Source organism: Paramormyrops kingsleyae, chromosome 16 (assembly GCF_048594095.1).
Source record: "Paramormyrops kingsleyae isolate MSU_618 chromosome 16, PKINGS_0.4, whole genome shotgun sequence".
Lineage (NCBI taxonomy): Eukaryota > Metazoa > Chordata > Actinopteri > Osteoglossiformes > Mormyridae > Paramormyrops > Paramormyrops kingsleyae.
The window spans coordinates 7,540,288-7,554,587 of NC_132812.1; positions in this window are offsets into that span (position 1 = coordinate 7,540,288).

The following is a 14,300-nucleotide window of genomic DNA, read 5'->3' on the forward strand; positions in this document are numbered from 1 at the left end:
TCTATCATGAAGAAATGAAGCAGTGGTGTAGCGGTAACAAGAAATTTAAGGTGGGTAAACTATATGCACAGCAGTAAAAACGGTGGGTAACTATTCATATCCTTAACATTAGTGATCACAAAAAAGGTGAGTAAACACTGTTTTGTAAATTTAAAAGGTGCGTAAATGGCGTTTATGTGCATTTACCCTCCACTACACCACTGAATGAAAGATTTGTGTTAATCTGAATAATTGCATAAAATAATCCAAAAACTCCACAACATCACATAATACATCAGTGTCTCTCCGACCTAATTTCAGCTAATTATCAATATCTACCGTTACTGGCAGAATTAAAACAAGACTCTGCTGTGTCCGCCTCCGCCATTTTTCAAATGTTTTTTTTCAATTCTTCCAGAATTCATCACGTAAGCTACTCAAGTCATGGCATTGGTTCTTGCCTCCTTTTTCTTATATGGCTGTCAGCCATACTGCCACCGCGGCTTTGGTTAGCTTACTGCTCCCAAATTAGGGGGTAGCCACTGTACTTATGTGTATAATAACGTAGACCCAACTAATCGATTATTAAATTAGTTGCCAACTATTTTAATAGTCAATTTTAATCGATTTAATCGATTAAAAGTGCAACACATTTACAGTGCAAGAGACAACCGTATCCATCTGATGGTCAAACTTCTGTGTTATAGTGTAAGAATGTCAACATGTCCACGTGTTCTGGACTTAGGCTGGCTCTTTTCTTAGAGACTATGTTTCCCGGTAAGCGAGTGTCTGCCTCGGTCCGCTCAACGCCACAGTATTAAACTGTTGTGGCTACTTACTGTAGCATACATAAATGAGAAATAGCTTCCTGGATAAATATTATCCATGGGTATTCACACTCCCTAATTATAAAATCCAAAATCTGGCAACACTCAAGTTGGATGGAGCCAGAAAACGGTTGGCTCGTTTTGAGAAATTAAAACAATTTAATTAAAAAAATAAGTGACGCGTCGATTAAAGATATTGATGTCGACATTTTTTTGCGTCGACATCGTTGACTAATTGCGACAGCTCTATTGTTGTCCTTGTCAAAACGAGCGTAGAACTCATTTAGCTCATTGAGGGAGGACACATTCATGGCTGACTGTGTGGAATTGCTGGGCTTATAGTCAGAGATGGCCTGAATGCCCAGCCACATGCGTCAGGGGTCCGAGTTGACAAAGTGCTCCTCCACCTTCAGCTTGTAGCTGAGCTTGGCCATCTTGATGCTCCTCTTCAGGTCTGCCCTGGACTTACTGTAGGCCTGTGCGTTACCTGATATGAAGGCATTATTATGGGCCTTTAGTAGAAGCCTCACTTCCTTGTTCATCCATGGTTTCTGATTTGGGTAGGTTGTGATCTGCTTCTCTGTAGTAACACTGTCGATTGTGGTGATGATGTATTCCAGTACTGAGTACGTATAAGAATCAATGTTTGTGTGAGAGCCACAGGTGGCCTGAGAGGCAAACATGCTGCAGTCCGTGTCTTTAAACCTGTCCTGGAGTACAGAATCTACTCCCGCTGGCCACACTTTGATGGTCCTCACTAATGGTTTCACTCGGTTGATGAGCGGTGAGTACTTGGGGATGAGGAACAAAGAAAGGTGATCAGACTGTCCCAAGTGGGGGAGGGGCATTGCCGTTTAGGCTCCAACAATGTTTGTATAGACATGATTCAAGGTTTTATTCCCTCTGGTATGGCAGGAGACTTTAGGAGTCTTTAGGTTGGAGTGGTTGAAGTCACCCGCTACGATAATTGCAGCCTCAGGGTGTGCAGATTGTTGTTTGTTAACGGCCGCATGGAGTTCATTCATAGCAGACTTGACATTAGCATCTGGTGTGATATACACTCACCTAAAGGATTATTAGGAACACCATACTAATACGGTGTATGACCCCCTTTCGCCTTCAGAACTGCCTTAATTCTACGTGGCATTGATTCAACAAGGTGCTGAAAGCATTCTTTAGAAATGTTGGCCCATATTGATAGGATAGCATCTTGCAGTTGATGGAGATTTGTGGGATGTACATCCAGGGCACGAAGCTCCCGTTCCACCACATCCCAAAGATGCTCTATTGGGTTGAGATCTGGTGACTGTGGGGGCCATTGTAGTACAGTGAACTCATTGTCATGTTCAAGAAACCAATTTGAAATGATTCGAGCTTTGTGACATGGTGCATTATCCTGCTGGAAGTAGCCATCAGAGGATGGGTACATGGTGGTCATAAAGGGATGGACATGGTCAGAAACAATGCTCAGGTAGGCCGTGGCATTTAAATGATGCCCAATTGGCACTAAGGGGCCTAAAGTGTGAAAAGAAAATATCCCCCACACATTACACCACCACCATCACCAGCCTGCACAGTGGTAACAAGGCATGATGGATCCATGTTCTCATTCTGTTTACGCCAAATTCTGACTCTACCATTTGAATGTCTCAACAGAAATCGAGACTCATTAGACCAGGCAACATTTTTCCAGTCTTCAACTGTCCAATTTTGGTGAGGTCTGCAAATTGTAGCCTCTTTTTCCTATTTGTAGTGGAGATGAGTGGTACCCGGTGGGGTCTTCTGCTGTTGTAGCCCATCCGCCTCAAGGTTGTGCGTGTTGTGGCTTCACAAATGCTTTGCTGCATACCTCGGTTGTAACGAGTGGTTATTTCAGTCAAAGTTGCTCTTCTATCAGCTTGAATCAGTCGGGCCATTCTCCTCTGACCTCTATCATCAACAAGGCATTTTCGCCCACAGGACTGCCGCATACTGGATGTTTTTCCCTTTGCACACCATTCTTTGTAAACCCTAGAAATGGTTGTGCGTGAAAATCCCAGTAACTGAGCAGATTGTGAAATACTCAGACCGGCCCGTCTGGCACCAACAACCATGCCACGCTCAAAATTGCTTAAATCACCTTTCTTTCCCACTCTGACATTCAGTTTGGAGTTCAGGAGATTGTCTTGACCAGGACCACACCCCTAAATGCATTGAAGCAACTGCCATGTGATTGGTTGATTAGATAATTGCATTAATGAGAAATTGAACAGGTGTTCCTAATAATCCTTTAGGTGAGTGTATGCAGCTATTATTATAGTGAAGTTGAACTCCCTCGGCAGATAGAACGGTCTACACTTAACTATGAGATACTCTAGGTCAGCTGAGCAGTGTTTTCCAACAATGACAGAGTTCGTACACCAAGCTTTGTTCACATGAATGCACAATCCTCTGCCTCTTGTCTTACCGCAATCACTTGCTATTCTATCCACCTGGAGAGTGTGGTGTCTAACTAGCTTGATAGCATTGTCAGGTATTCAGCTGTGTAGCCATGTTTCCGTGAGTATCATGACATTACAGTCCATAAATCTCCTGTTGTTCGTGATCCGGAGTCGTAACTCATGGATGTAATCCATTTTATTCACCAGCGACCCCGCATATTAGCGAGGAAAATTCTGGGTAAAGAAAGCCGGTGCATTGTTAGCCTTAGCTTAGCTGAGCACTTCTGGTCGGCCGAGTAGCCTGTGAAGTGTCAAGTGTTCTTATGTCACGGATGAGTCGAAAATTGTTGATAAAACAGTCGGAGTTGTGTAATCCTATATCCAAATGCTCTTGTCGGGTATAAGATGTAAAAGCAAAGCTGTTCTGAATGAACAGACCCGAAATGAGCAGGAATAACACTGCTATCTTGCAAAATCTGAAGAGACGCTGAGCCTCGCGTGGTGCACGCACCGCCATCTTGAAATATAACTGTCAACAATATTGTCATTTGCTCCTCCCATGCATTCTGCGCATGTGTGGAATGTGTGGGCTTGATTGTAGAAGTATGACCAGTTCCATGTCTGGATTACACGTCTGTAAAGGCATATGATGACCATCTTCTTGTCACCATGTACATCTTCTTAGCATAATCAGCTTTCTATATTACCGATAAAACATTTCATTACGTGAAACATTATTTGCTTCCTTTAAATCAAGCTTTACTTCATTTTAGTCGTATAGGTAAAATTTCACAGCATTTTCCTCTTCATTGGTGTGCTCTCCTTTTAGCAAGTAGCTAATGCACATGGGCACAGGGACCCTGTACAGCTCAGCAGGTCTGACAACGTGCTTGTGGTCAGTAGGTCTCTGGCTGAAATCCCAAGGTCAGCCGAGTGACTTTAACGTTCGGCCCTCGAGCAAAGCCCTTAAACACCAGTTGCCTCAGGACCATGCTTTCTCTAAAACAAATATGTATATTACTTTGGATCTGCATCTGCTACAAAAATACAAATCCCAGACTCTGATTTCTCTCCCCACACCGAAGGGCACCAAAGTCATCCAATCATGCGGGTTAATTTCCTTTGCTGCTTATCACCCTCTGCACATGTTCATCAGTGGCTGTTTCAGGTAGAGGAGCAAAGCAGCGCTGCCATTCGTACTGGAAAGGAAAATCTGGCGGCTGCAATTATCTGCGATTTTCTGATATGGCTACCGGTTAGCGTGTTCATTTTCTGGTTCGTACCTAGTCAGCCAGACCAGAATCATTAGCTGGAGGAAGGAAGAACCGTATCCCGTATCACCAGACCAAACAGACCATCTTATACTCTGATACCCTTACCTGAAAAACCTCTGATAATAAACCTGTCTGTAACTGGGCAGAGAAACATAGAGAACTATGTTTAAGGCGCTTTGATGACTGTTATGCTTTCTTTGTAAAGGATTTGGAAGTGAGTAATGAAAGGCTTACTTAAACATAGTTCTCTAATCATAATGCCTTTTAAAATATATAATGGTTTCCTTTTTTGAAAAAATATACACTGGGTTTAAGTGATTATTTGATTATAGTAAATATTTGGTTACTTCAAACATCCTTTGTACACCCACTTATCCTCCTGCTTGTGGGGGGAGCCATGGGGGTGCTGAAGCCAGAGCATAGGGCAGGGATCACCGGGATGAGAAGCCAGGCCGGCACAGGGTGGGGGATACCCTGGATGGGATGCCAGTCCATCACAGGGCACAGGGTGGGGGACACCCTGGATGGGATGTCAGTCCATCACAGGGCACAGGGTGGGGGACACCCTGGATGGGATGTCAGTCTATCACAGGGCACAGGGCAGGGGATACCCTGGATGGGATGCCAGTCCATCACAGGGCACAGGGCAGGGGATACCCTGGATGAGACGCTGGTTAATTTAAAGTAGCGTAAGATTAAAACATGCATCAGTTGTAAGACTTTGAGAATTGAGGGTAGTCAGGTGTCATTTAAATTTAAAGGCCAGGGATGGTATGAAAATGAAATTAAGATTTAAAAAAAAAAAAATGTCAGCATGAGTGAAATTCATGTAAAACACTGAGGTTGCTGGAAAGAAAATGACTTTCTTTTTCTGGTATGGAAATTAGAATAAACAGGTGTTAAACCCCATAGTAATAAGTAGTTATTCTACGGTAACTTTCATCCACATTTTTAACTTAATTTAATCTCTTTTACTGGATAAGTGAATATTGTCTGTGGCTGAAATTAAAGTATTACCTTTTTTATGATAAATGTTACCTTGACAACATACAGCAATCATAAAGGACAAGATTCAAGAACTTTATTGTCATTCCACACATGTTCACACATGCCGTGGAGCGAAATTAAGTACTCAGCCACAGAGCTAGTCACACACACTTTTAAATATAAAGATGAAAATTAAATATAAAGGTATTGGAGTATAAAGTATAAATTACCAGTATGTACAGTGTCCAATATGCAGAAGCAGACATAGAATGGATGTAACATATACAGATCCAGGTAATTTACTATATAATAGTAATAACTTAGTTACTCTGTTATAATGAGCATTGCACATATGGGCTTATTGATGATGATGATGATGAAAACCCTTTATTGCTGTTGCAATACACCATGTCACTAGTCACAAGTACCAGCGAAAAAACTGGCCATCAACCCAACCATACAGGTCAGGAAGACAGGGGACATGTTAAATATCACTTCGGTTGAACATTATGGGGAACATTGCACATATAAGTGTATTGCACATGTTATATGTCACTTTGGTCTGCTGTCCCTATGGGTGACAAGAGTCCCCATAATCAAACAACGCTTCTTGAATTAATTGTATTAACCTATTAGGACAACAACTTCCTTCAAACACCCCATGAAACCAGCTAAGATGGCACTGAAGTATTATGAACTGCATCTGCAAATCTCCACACTGTGCTTCTCAGTCACACCAGCCTAAATGAATTAGTGTAACAATACTGGGTGAAATTGACTTGATTGGAAAAATGGACAAATTCTGAGAAAATTAAATAATTAGCATACATAATGCACTCTCTTGAGCAAACAACATTTGCATTTCTATAGAGATTTAAGTTTGGAACACAAGCATTCATGCAAGCAAATGCTTCTATCTTGACTAAAATCACTGCTTAATTCCATATCTACTATAAACACAACCATCAAATCAAAAGGACTTTCAGTTGCACACATCCAGTTGAGTAGATTTAAGTGCTGTGTGATTTCAGCATGAGTTCTTTGTAGAACCTCTGTTTTCTTTTATTGTTTTTTGAGTTCACTCAACCATTATCTAAGTGAGATGGATTATTAGAACATGGAGTGCCTTGCATATATAAATCTGGGAATGCCCAAAAAATCTTTGGTTCAATTGTAGTCTCAGTGAGTCTTCTGTGAGTGCTGTCCATTCTTTTAGAAGCATTTATGTGTAATTCACTTAAACTGATATGCAATATTTAAATCAGAAAAATACAACAAAGTATAATGCATCACTGATCTTGTCAGCCCATCAAAAATAAATATTATTTACGAATTAATGGGAAAAAATGACAAAATTAATTATAAACAGCATTATAGCATGCTGTGAATGGGCCAGAATGTAATCATTGAACAAGAGCCACTCTCCAAATGAAGTTCTACAGACATAAACAGCATAATATTGACTCTAAAACATAATATTAATTGTAAATCAATGTTGTGCTCCATGCTCCTTCTGCTGTTCTTGGCAGTTACTATCCGCAGATTTCAGACAAAGTGCTTTGTGGCTAAAAGCAGTTTAAATGTAGATTGCACTGTGCTTTGGAGATACTGGCAGTGAATGGATTTTGGGAGCAGGGTATGGGAAGCCCGCCGGCCCGCCCTTGTGGATTGCACCTGCAGTGTGCTCCATCTTGATGGATAAGATGTGTTTACTGCCTTGCCAGGACGCTGGCGCTCACACCAAAGTCATCTGTTAGACTTACTGGTGACACATCGGCATCATTATAAATTAGAAAAGTTGCCTCATCTCATTTATAAAACATAGCTACAAGCTATCCATACAAAGTCATTCAACGCAGAAATAAAAAAAAAGAAACGTGTATGCAGTCAATTTTTTTTCCGTAATGTGCAAACTGAGCTGTGATTACACCAATGCATATTATTTATAAGAGTGAGAATCATATTTGCTCGGAACCAATGAGACTTAAAACTATTCCCTGTTCTAGTGACCTTTGGGATCATGTAAGTGTTTTCTTTTATTATATTGAATAAAAGCAACTTGAATTACCCCAATTGTCAAAGGCATTGTTGAGGAAAAAAAAACCCAATGTGATTCTTCAGATATATGAAACCCCGTTGAGATTGTTCTGTTGAGCCTGAGAATAGCTCTGTGGGCACCTGATTCTCAGAAATGTACTTTTTCCATTTTATGTATTTTATATTTCCCTTGTTCGGTCACCCTTGAATGGAGTATAGATCCTGTGCACTACAACACACAGTATGTGTGCAGTTAATTGAGTTCATACCTAAACACCAAAACACATCATCTGATGCATTTTGGTATTTTATTTTTATTGCCTTTGGATTGAAATTCCTGAGTATTAAGATATTCAAGTAATGTTATTAATTAATGCCTATGTTCCTCTATTTACAAATAAATTATAAGGCTAATGGGGACTATTGCATAGGAATGCACCTACAAAATTACTTTAATAGCAACTCAAATACCTTTAAAGAAAGAAAGCTGATCAGAATCACCATCTTAATAAGAGGAAAAATAATTCTCCTTCATTGCGGCTCTACCTCCTTATCAAACAAAACAGGACAATTACTCTCTCAAACTCACACCAACATACTGCAAATATATGGAAGTCTTTACTGGACTTTATTATTTGTAACCCACAGATGACAATCCACAAATATTTCACTATCTACAAATATGTATTTTTAATTCACAAAAATATGTATTTACTTGTACATGTGTAACGCATTTTCCACATTTGTGAATTACGTCCTGTCTGTGGATTACATTTGTTTGTGGATTACATTTGTGACTTCACTCCTATTTATTTGCAGATTTTTGTCCAGTTCATACTGCAGCTGATCTGTAGAAAAAAATCACAAATGCATTACTATCCACAAATATGCATTTTTATTTTTGTTGTATAAAGTCACATCCACAAAAATATGGAGCGATTTGTATACCTGAAACAGATTTTTCACATTTGTGTTTCACTTCCTGTGTATTTGTGGATCATGCGACATTTGTGACTCTGCTCCTATTTATTTGTGGATTTTATTTGTGGATACTGCAGCTGGGGTCTCATTTATAAAACTTTGCGTAGAACTCATACTGAAAGTATACGTGCGAAATGAAATGACGAAAATGACGTACGCAAAGAAAAAGTCAGATTTATAAAAATGTGCGCACGCACACCTCCAATCAATATACGCTTTATAAATTGCACACTACCTGGGATTGTACACTTGTGGATTTGCCGCATATTCCGCCCTCTACATGCCCCCGTTCAACCATACATGCATACAGCAAATCACCTCACGCATATTTAAGCATCCGGTGTAAACTTGAAAAACTCATGGCATCATGGCAACCGAGGGGAAAAGAAGAGAATTTTTTCTGAAACCGAGATATATGTACTTATGGGTATGGAAGCCCGTTTCCACCACTGTGGGGAAAAAAATATATTTTAAGTCGAAATTTCGACTTAAATTATACATGTTTTTTTCCACGGTGGCGGAAACGGACTTCCATAGGTATAAAAACCAGCCACCTGATGCGTCTAAACATCGCCATCTGCATTTCAGCAGGCCGATTGCACACTCCACAACGGGAGTATCGTTATAGCGATTTTCCTGTGCGCTCTGGGGGTTTGAAAGGCAGGTGAGGAACCAGCACTTGAAAGGGTAGCCGCTGTCACCTGCATTTCATAACAGAACAATTCAATGCATGAACAATGAATAGTTATGAATTACACAATGTTTTTAATCTCCTTACCAAGATATCAGCCATCGCGTGCAGGGCCAGCCTGCAGTCTGCTCTCTACACTCCTGTGTTCCAGGATAAACGAGTCATGTGTTGAACCAGGCTATCGTGCAACCACGTTTGTCGGGACCATATCAGCATCACAAATAACTTGCACATTTATAGAATTCACGTAAATAAATTTGTTTTCATATAGAGCCCTCATTGCAACGTGAGTGCAGTCAATTGTGCCGATTACATTTGGGAAACCGGACATTGCTGCAAATTGCCTATTGATGTTGGCCTGTTCTCCCACAGTGTAAGGGAACTTAATGTATCTACTAGTCATTTTAATAATCCCATCCAAAACGACAGGTATTATTGAGCTATAGTGATGGTTGTGATATCCCAGACCTAGAATACAATTAAATACAAGGATAAGCGGTTTGGAAAATTGATGGATGGATGTATTGATAGATTATTATTGTATTTCATAAACAAGCTTTAGAACAAATTCACAGTTTTATTGTTAATTATAACATATACCTGTCGGCTAATTCCCGCTGGTAACAGCCAGTTGCAAGGAACCCCAGGGTTGTCAGTACCTGTATTTGTACTGGGATTGCGCGGTTCCGTCGGGTTGGTCTCTCTAACATTGGACCCAGTTCAGCACATAGCTCCAAAAGCACACATCTAGGTAATCTAAATCGCCTTATGAGCCAGTCATCATCATGGGCCAAAAAATCTTCATGGTCCCTGAACACCCGTTCCCTTCTAATTCTGCCATTGGCGTAATCTTCTAACAATGCCAGCGCATCCATTATGTTATGTTGTGCGGTATTTATGTGTTTTCAGCGATGAGACTGATTATTTCACACCGTGTCCAAATGATCGTGATATTCACAACCACCACTTATCCATTTACATTTCATCAGCTGCGGCGCATAGATTAAAAGTGTAGATTAAGTTAAGAGTTGTCGGATTATATATATTACTGTATTTATTCACTATTATAAATATGCGACTGAATAAGTTCAATTAAATGTACGGTGTATGACTCACTAGCACAAAGAATTATTATTTATGTACTGATGCCACTCACGTTATTGCTCAGGGGTGGAGTATAAACTGACTGCAGCCAAGTCGGACAACTTCTACTCCTCATAGTGTGCGAGACCTGACTGCAATGGTCGCACTGCCAGAAGGGTGTAGATAAATCTATACAAATATCACCTGCAAGCACATTACTTCTTTTACAATAACCAACTCCTTATCCAAACTGTTAGCAGTGGAAAAAAAATATATTATTGTGTATAGTGGCCCTGTGTAAAAAGATAGCTGCCAGGAAAAAGATCAAATACATGTATTTCAAGGAATCAAAGTTTTTATTGTCATCTACTGAGTACAATCTTACTTGAATGCCTTCTTCACAGACTGGATGATTAAACAAATAAAGCAGTGCAACATTACAGTAACTAACAATAAATAAACCACTAACTTACATGTACTTTTAGAGCATTTATGTCATTTACTTAAACTTTATTTTACCAGGTAAATTAACTGAAAATCAGTTCTCACTGCTTTACGTGATATTTGGGAGAAATAGCAGATAACGCCTCAGAACTGCCTGGGATACAAACGTCAGGACCGGAATGCATTGCTGTTGTGCTGTAAGCGGCTGCATGAAGTCAAACGCAGCCACAGATTCGATTGCTTAGCCTTGGTATCCCGGATGTGTAACTTTTAACCTTGTATTTTTGTATGTGAAGTCGGACCATCAAATTGGAGCAACTTTGAAATGTTGTCTTTGTATTTTTAACTTCGTATTTGTGCAAGTGAATTCGGACTATCTAATTGGAGCAACTTTGAAATGTTGTCTTTGTATTTTTAACCTTGTATTTTTGTATGTGAAGTCGGACCATCGAATTGGAGCAACTTTGAAATGTTGTCTTTGTATTTTTAACTTCGTATTTTTGCATGTGAATTCGGACCATCGAATTTCCAATGCATAAATATTCCATGTTAGAATTTCAGTGACATATAAAATTCAAATTGTAATGACACAGATTTACTTCCATAGACCCCTGATCTGTAGAAAAACCGACAAATATGAGGTGTAGATATTAGCTCCACCAGCAGGTGGCAACATACTGGAAGAAGGCTAAAATAGTCTCTAGTTTAGCTCTGTGAAACAGGCCCTGCTACCATGAGCACAAATAAGAAATCCGGTGTTTGGTTAGTGCTATGTTTGTGCTGGTTAGTGCCACAAAAATTAGGATTTGTGCTGCTTTCATTTTTAAGAAAATAGCAATTATTTTTCCCAGACAATATTGTCACGCAGCCCCTCTACAACTGCCCACAGATGTGAAACCTGTCTGCTTCATTTGTGCTACGTTTGTGCCCTTTGGTGATGCAATAATCACCATTCTATCTCTTTTAGTTTCTGAGATAGTTACAATAATACATAATCATGCTTTGCCTGAATATAGAAGTATTTGCCATATGTTGCCATGAAGGTATGAAACATTCCTACATGAGTAAGCACTATATGGCGATCATGTAATACCATAAAACCAAGAGGCAAACCTTGGAAATAATAATAATAATGAACATTTTTAAATGGCACAAACATGGCATAGAAGACTGAGACTGGTTTGGCCCAAATCGAAGGAATGGTGGTGCTGTCCCCATGTAAACAAAACATTTCTCAAAAACGAAAGCGGCACAAATGAAAATTTCAACAACTTAGACAGCATGATTAATTCAGACTGGTTTAGTTCAAATATGAAACATATAGCAAATACAGGCATTGGACAGTAAACCTGGAACACTGGCCAAAGTGGTGTTTGAGATTTCACATCTATATATGCACATCCTAGTGTCCAGTCTTCACTGATTGCACATTTCATCCGTAACAGTGAGGTGAAGGTTGAATTACCAGAGCAATAGCACAGCTGTACATAAAATATTGCAAACCACACAACATAAACGGAGGCATAAAAGGGGACAAATTGTTGGTGCGCGTCTCACTGGCGCATATGTGACCAAGACGGCATCTGGGGCCGGCCTCACAGAACTTAATTAGAGACTCTTATTTTAGCCTTCTTCCAGCATGTCGCCACCTGCTGGTGGAGCAGATAACTGCACCTCATATTTGTGGATTTTTCTCTACAGATGAGCTGCAGTTCGAATTGGACAAATATCCACAAATAAACTGGAGTGGAGTCACGAGTGTCACGTGATCCACAAATGTGCAAAATACATTTCACGTGTACAAGTAGCTCCATATTTTTGTGGATATGATTGTAAACAACACAAATTTTAAAAATACATATTTGTAGATAGTGAAATATTTCTAGATCATGGTACATATTTGTGGATTGCCGCCTGTGAGTTACAAATAATAAAGTCCAATATATACTTCAATACAAATAGCATAACAAATTTACCCAGCTGAACAAAGCGACTAGCTTGGAAATCCCATAACTCCCAGTACACATCGTGTCATATGATCTTATTGGTGGTGGTTTGTGACTCAACAGCCTCAAACCTATGTGCCTGTCACTGGAAAGTCACTCTTTTGAATCCTGTCATTGGCAGAGTAGTCACATCTTCGCTGTGCCCTTGAACAAGGCCCATTGCTCTTACCCCCCCCCCCCCCCAAAAAAAAAAAAAAAAGCTCCAGGGAAGCTGGATAAAGGCTGACCCCACCTCAGACCCCGAGCTTCACTCTCACCTGTACGTATGTGTGTGTATGTCTTAAAAAGATTGGGCATGAAACATGAACACATTAGAATGTACATGTACTCATAAAATGGCAAATGAAAGCATCATTTTATGTCTCTGAACTTGCCACACACTTTTTTGGGGATCCACGTCATTAATCTGAGATTGTTTTGGAGCTCTCAGCAATTACAGAGAAATTAATTTATTTCAAGTGATGAGTCAACATGATGACTTTGTTAGCAAGGTAGGGTATGAAGCTGTGTGATGTATTTAAAAGTAAAGTCTCCTTCAGCGAAACACATCAATCCAAGCCATCACGTCTCACATCTGAGCCTGTCTGCCAAACAGGTGGACACATCTAATGGTAATTTACACATCGCTAACTCATGTAATGAACTCATATAAATTTCCTTGAACATTTTTCTACTTGACTGTCTGAATGTTTAATGACTCTATATTTTTTATGTGCTTGCCTTATTAACTTGTACCCTACTGTATGTAACTAATGTGGTAGGGAGACAATGATTTTAGATTTGTTCCTTTGATCAATGTCTATGTTACTAGGGAGCATCGTGTTGCATTTTGATTTGCTTAGATTGTATTCAGAGGGGGGTGCTGTGCAGCTTAAAACATCCCCTTTAATTCCATAACCACGGCTCTCGCTGTGGGACCCTTTAAACAGATTTGAGCTTATGTCCAGTGAAGGTGCTTTGTAGACATATTAGCAGTGGATATACAGAGGAAGCCATGCATTTACATTTTATGTTGATCAGTTTGGGAACTTTATCACATTTTTATTAGGTTCTTGCTTTATTTGGAACATGTTGTGTAGCTCTTGCTCCAATACTGTATACACTCATACTTGGATATTCACTGGAAGCTCAGCCAAGCTGCACTTTTGCCTGGCCAGCTCCTTCACAGCCATATGTTTGTTATGTGCTATTTGCCTCAATTGCATAATAAAATATATATAAAGTAGCATTAATGATATTAATTATAATGAAGGTGTCCATTGAGCCTTAAATTTTTGGCCTTTTCCCATTATTAATGAAATCCTCAAGAATTGATTTAATAATAGGAAAAGAGTTTCATATGTCAGTTACAATGGGCCAATTAGCCATTTGTGTAAGATGAAAGTAACATATATCCTATGCACTATGGCAGAACCTTCTAAAAAGTGGTACCAGCATAACAAGCCCACTTTACAGTGCCCGAGTGCCTGGTGATTTCTGCTTCCTGTCACGACCCGCTCCCTGCCACCCATTTTACATATTTCTTCCCAATAGATTTCAATCACTTTAACCTTTTGGGCCACAGCTGCTCA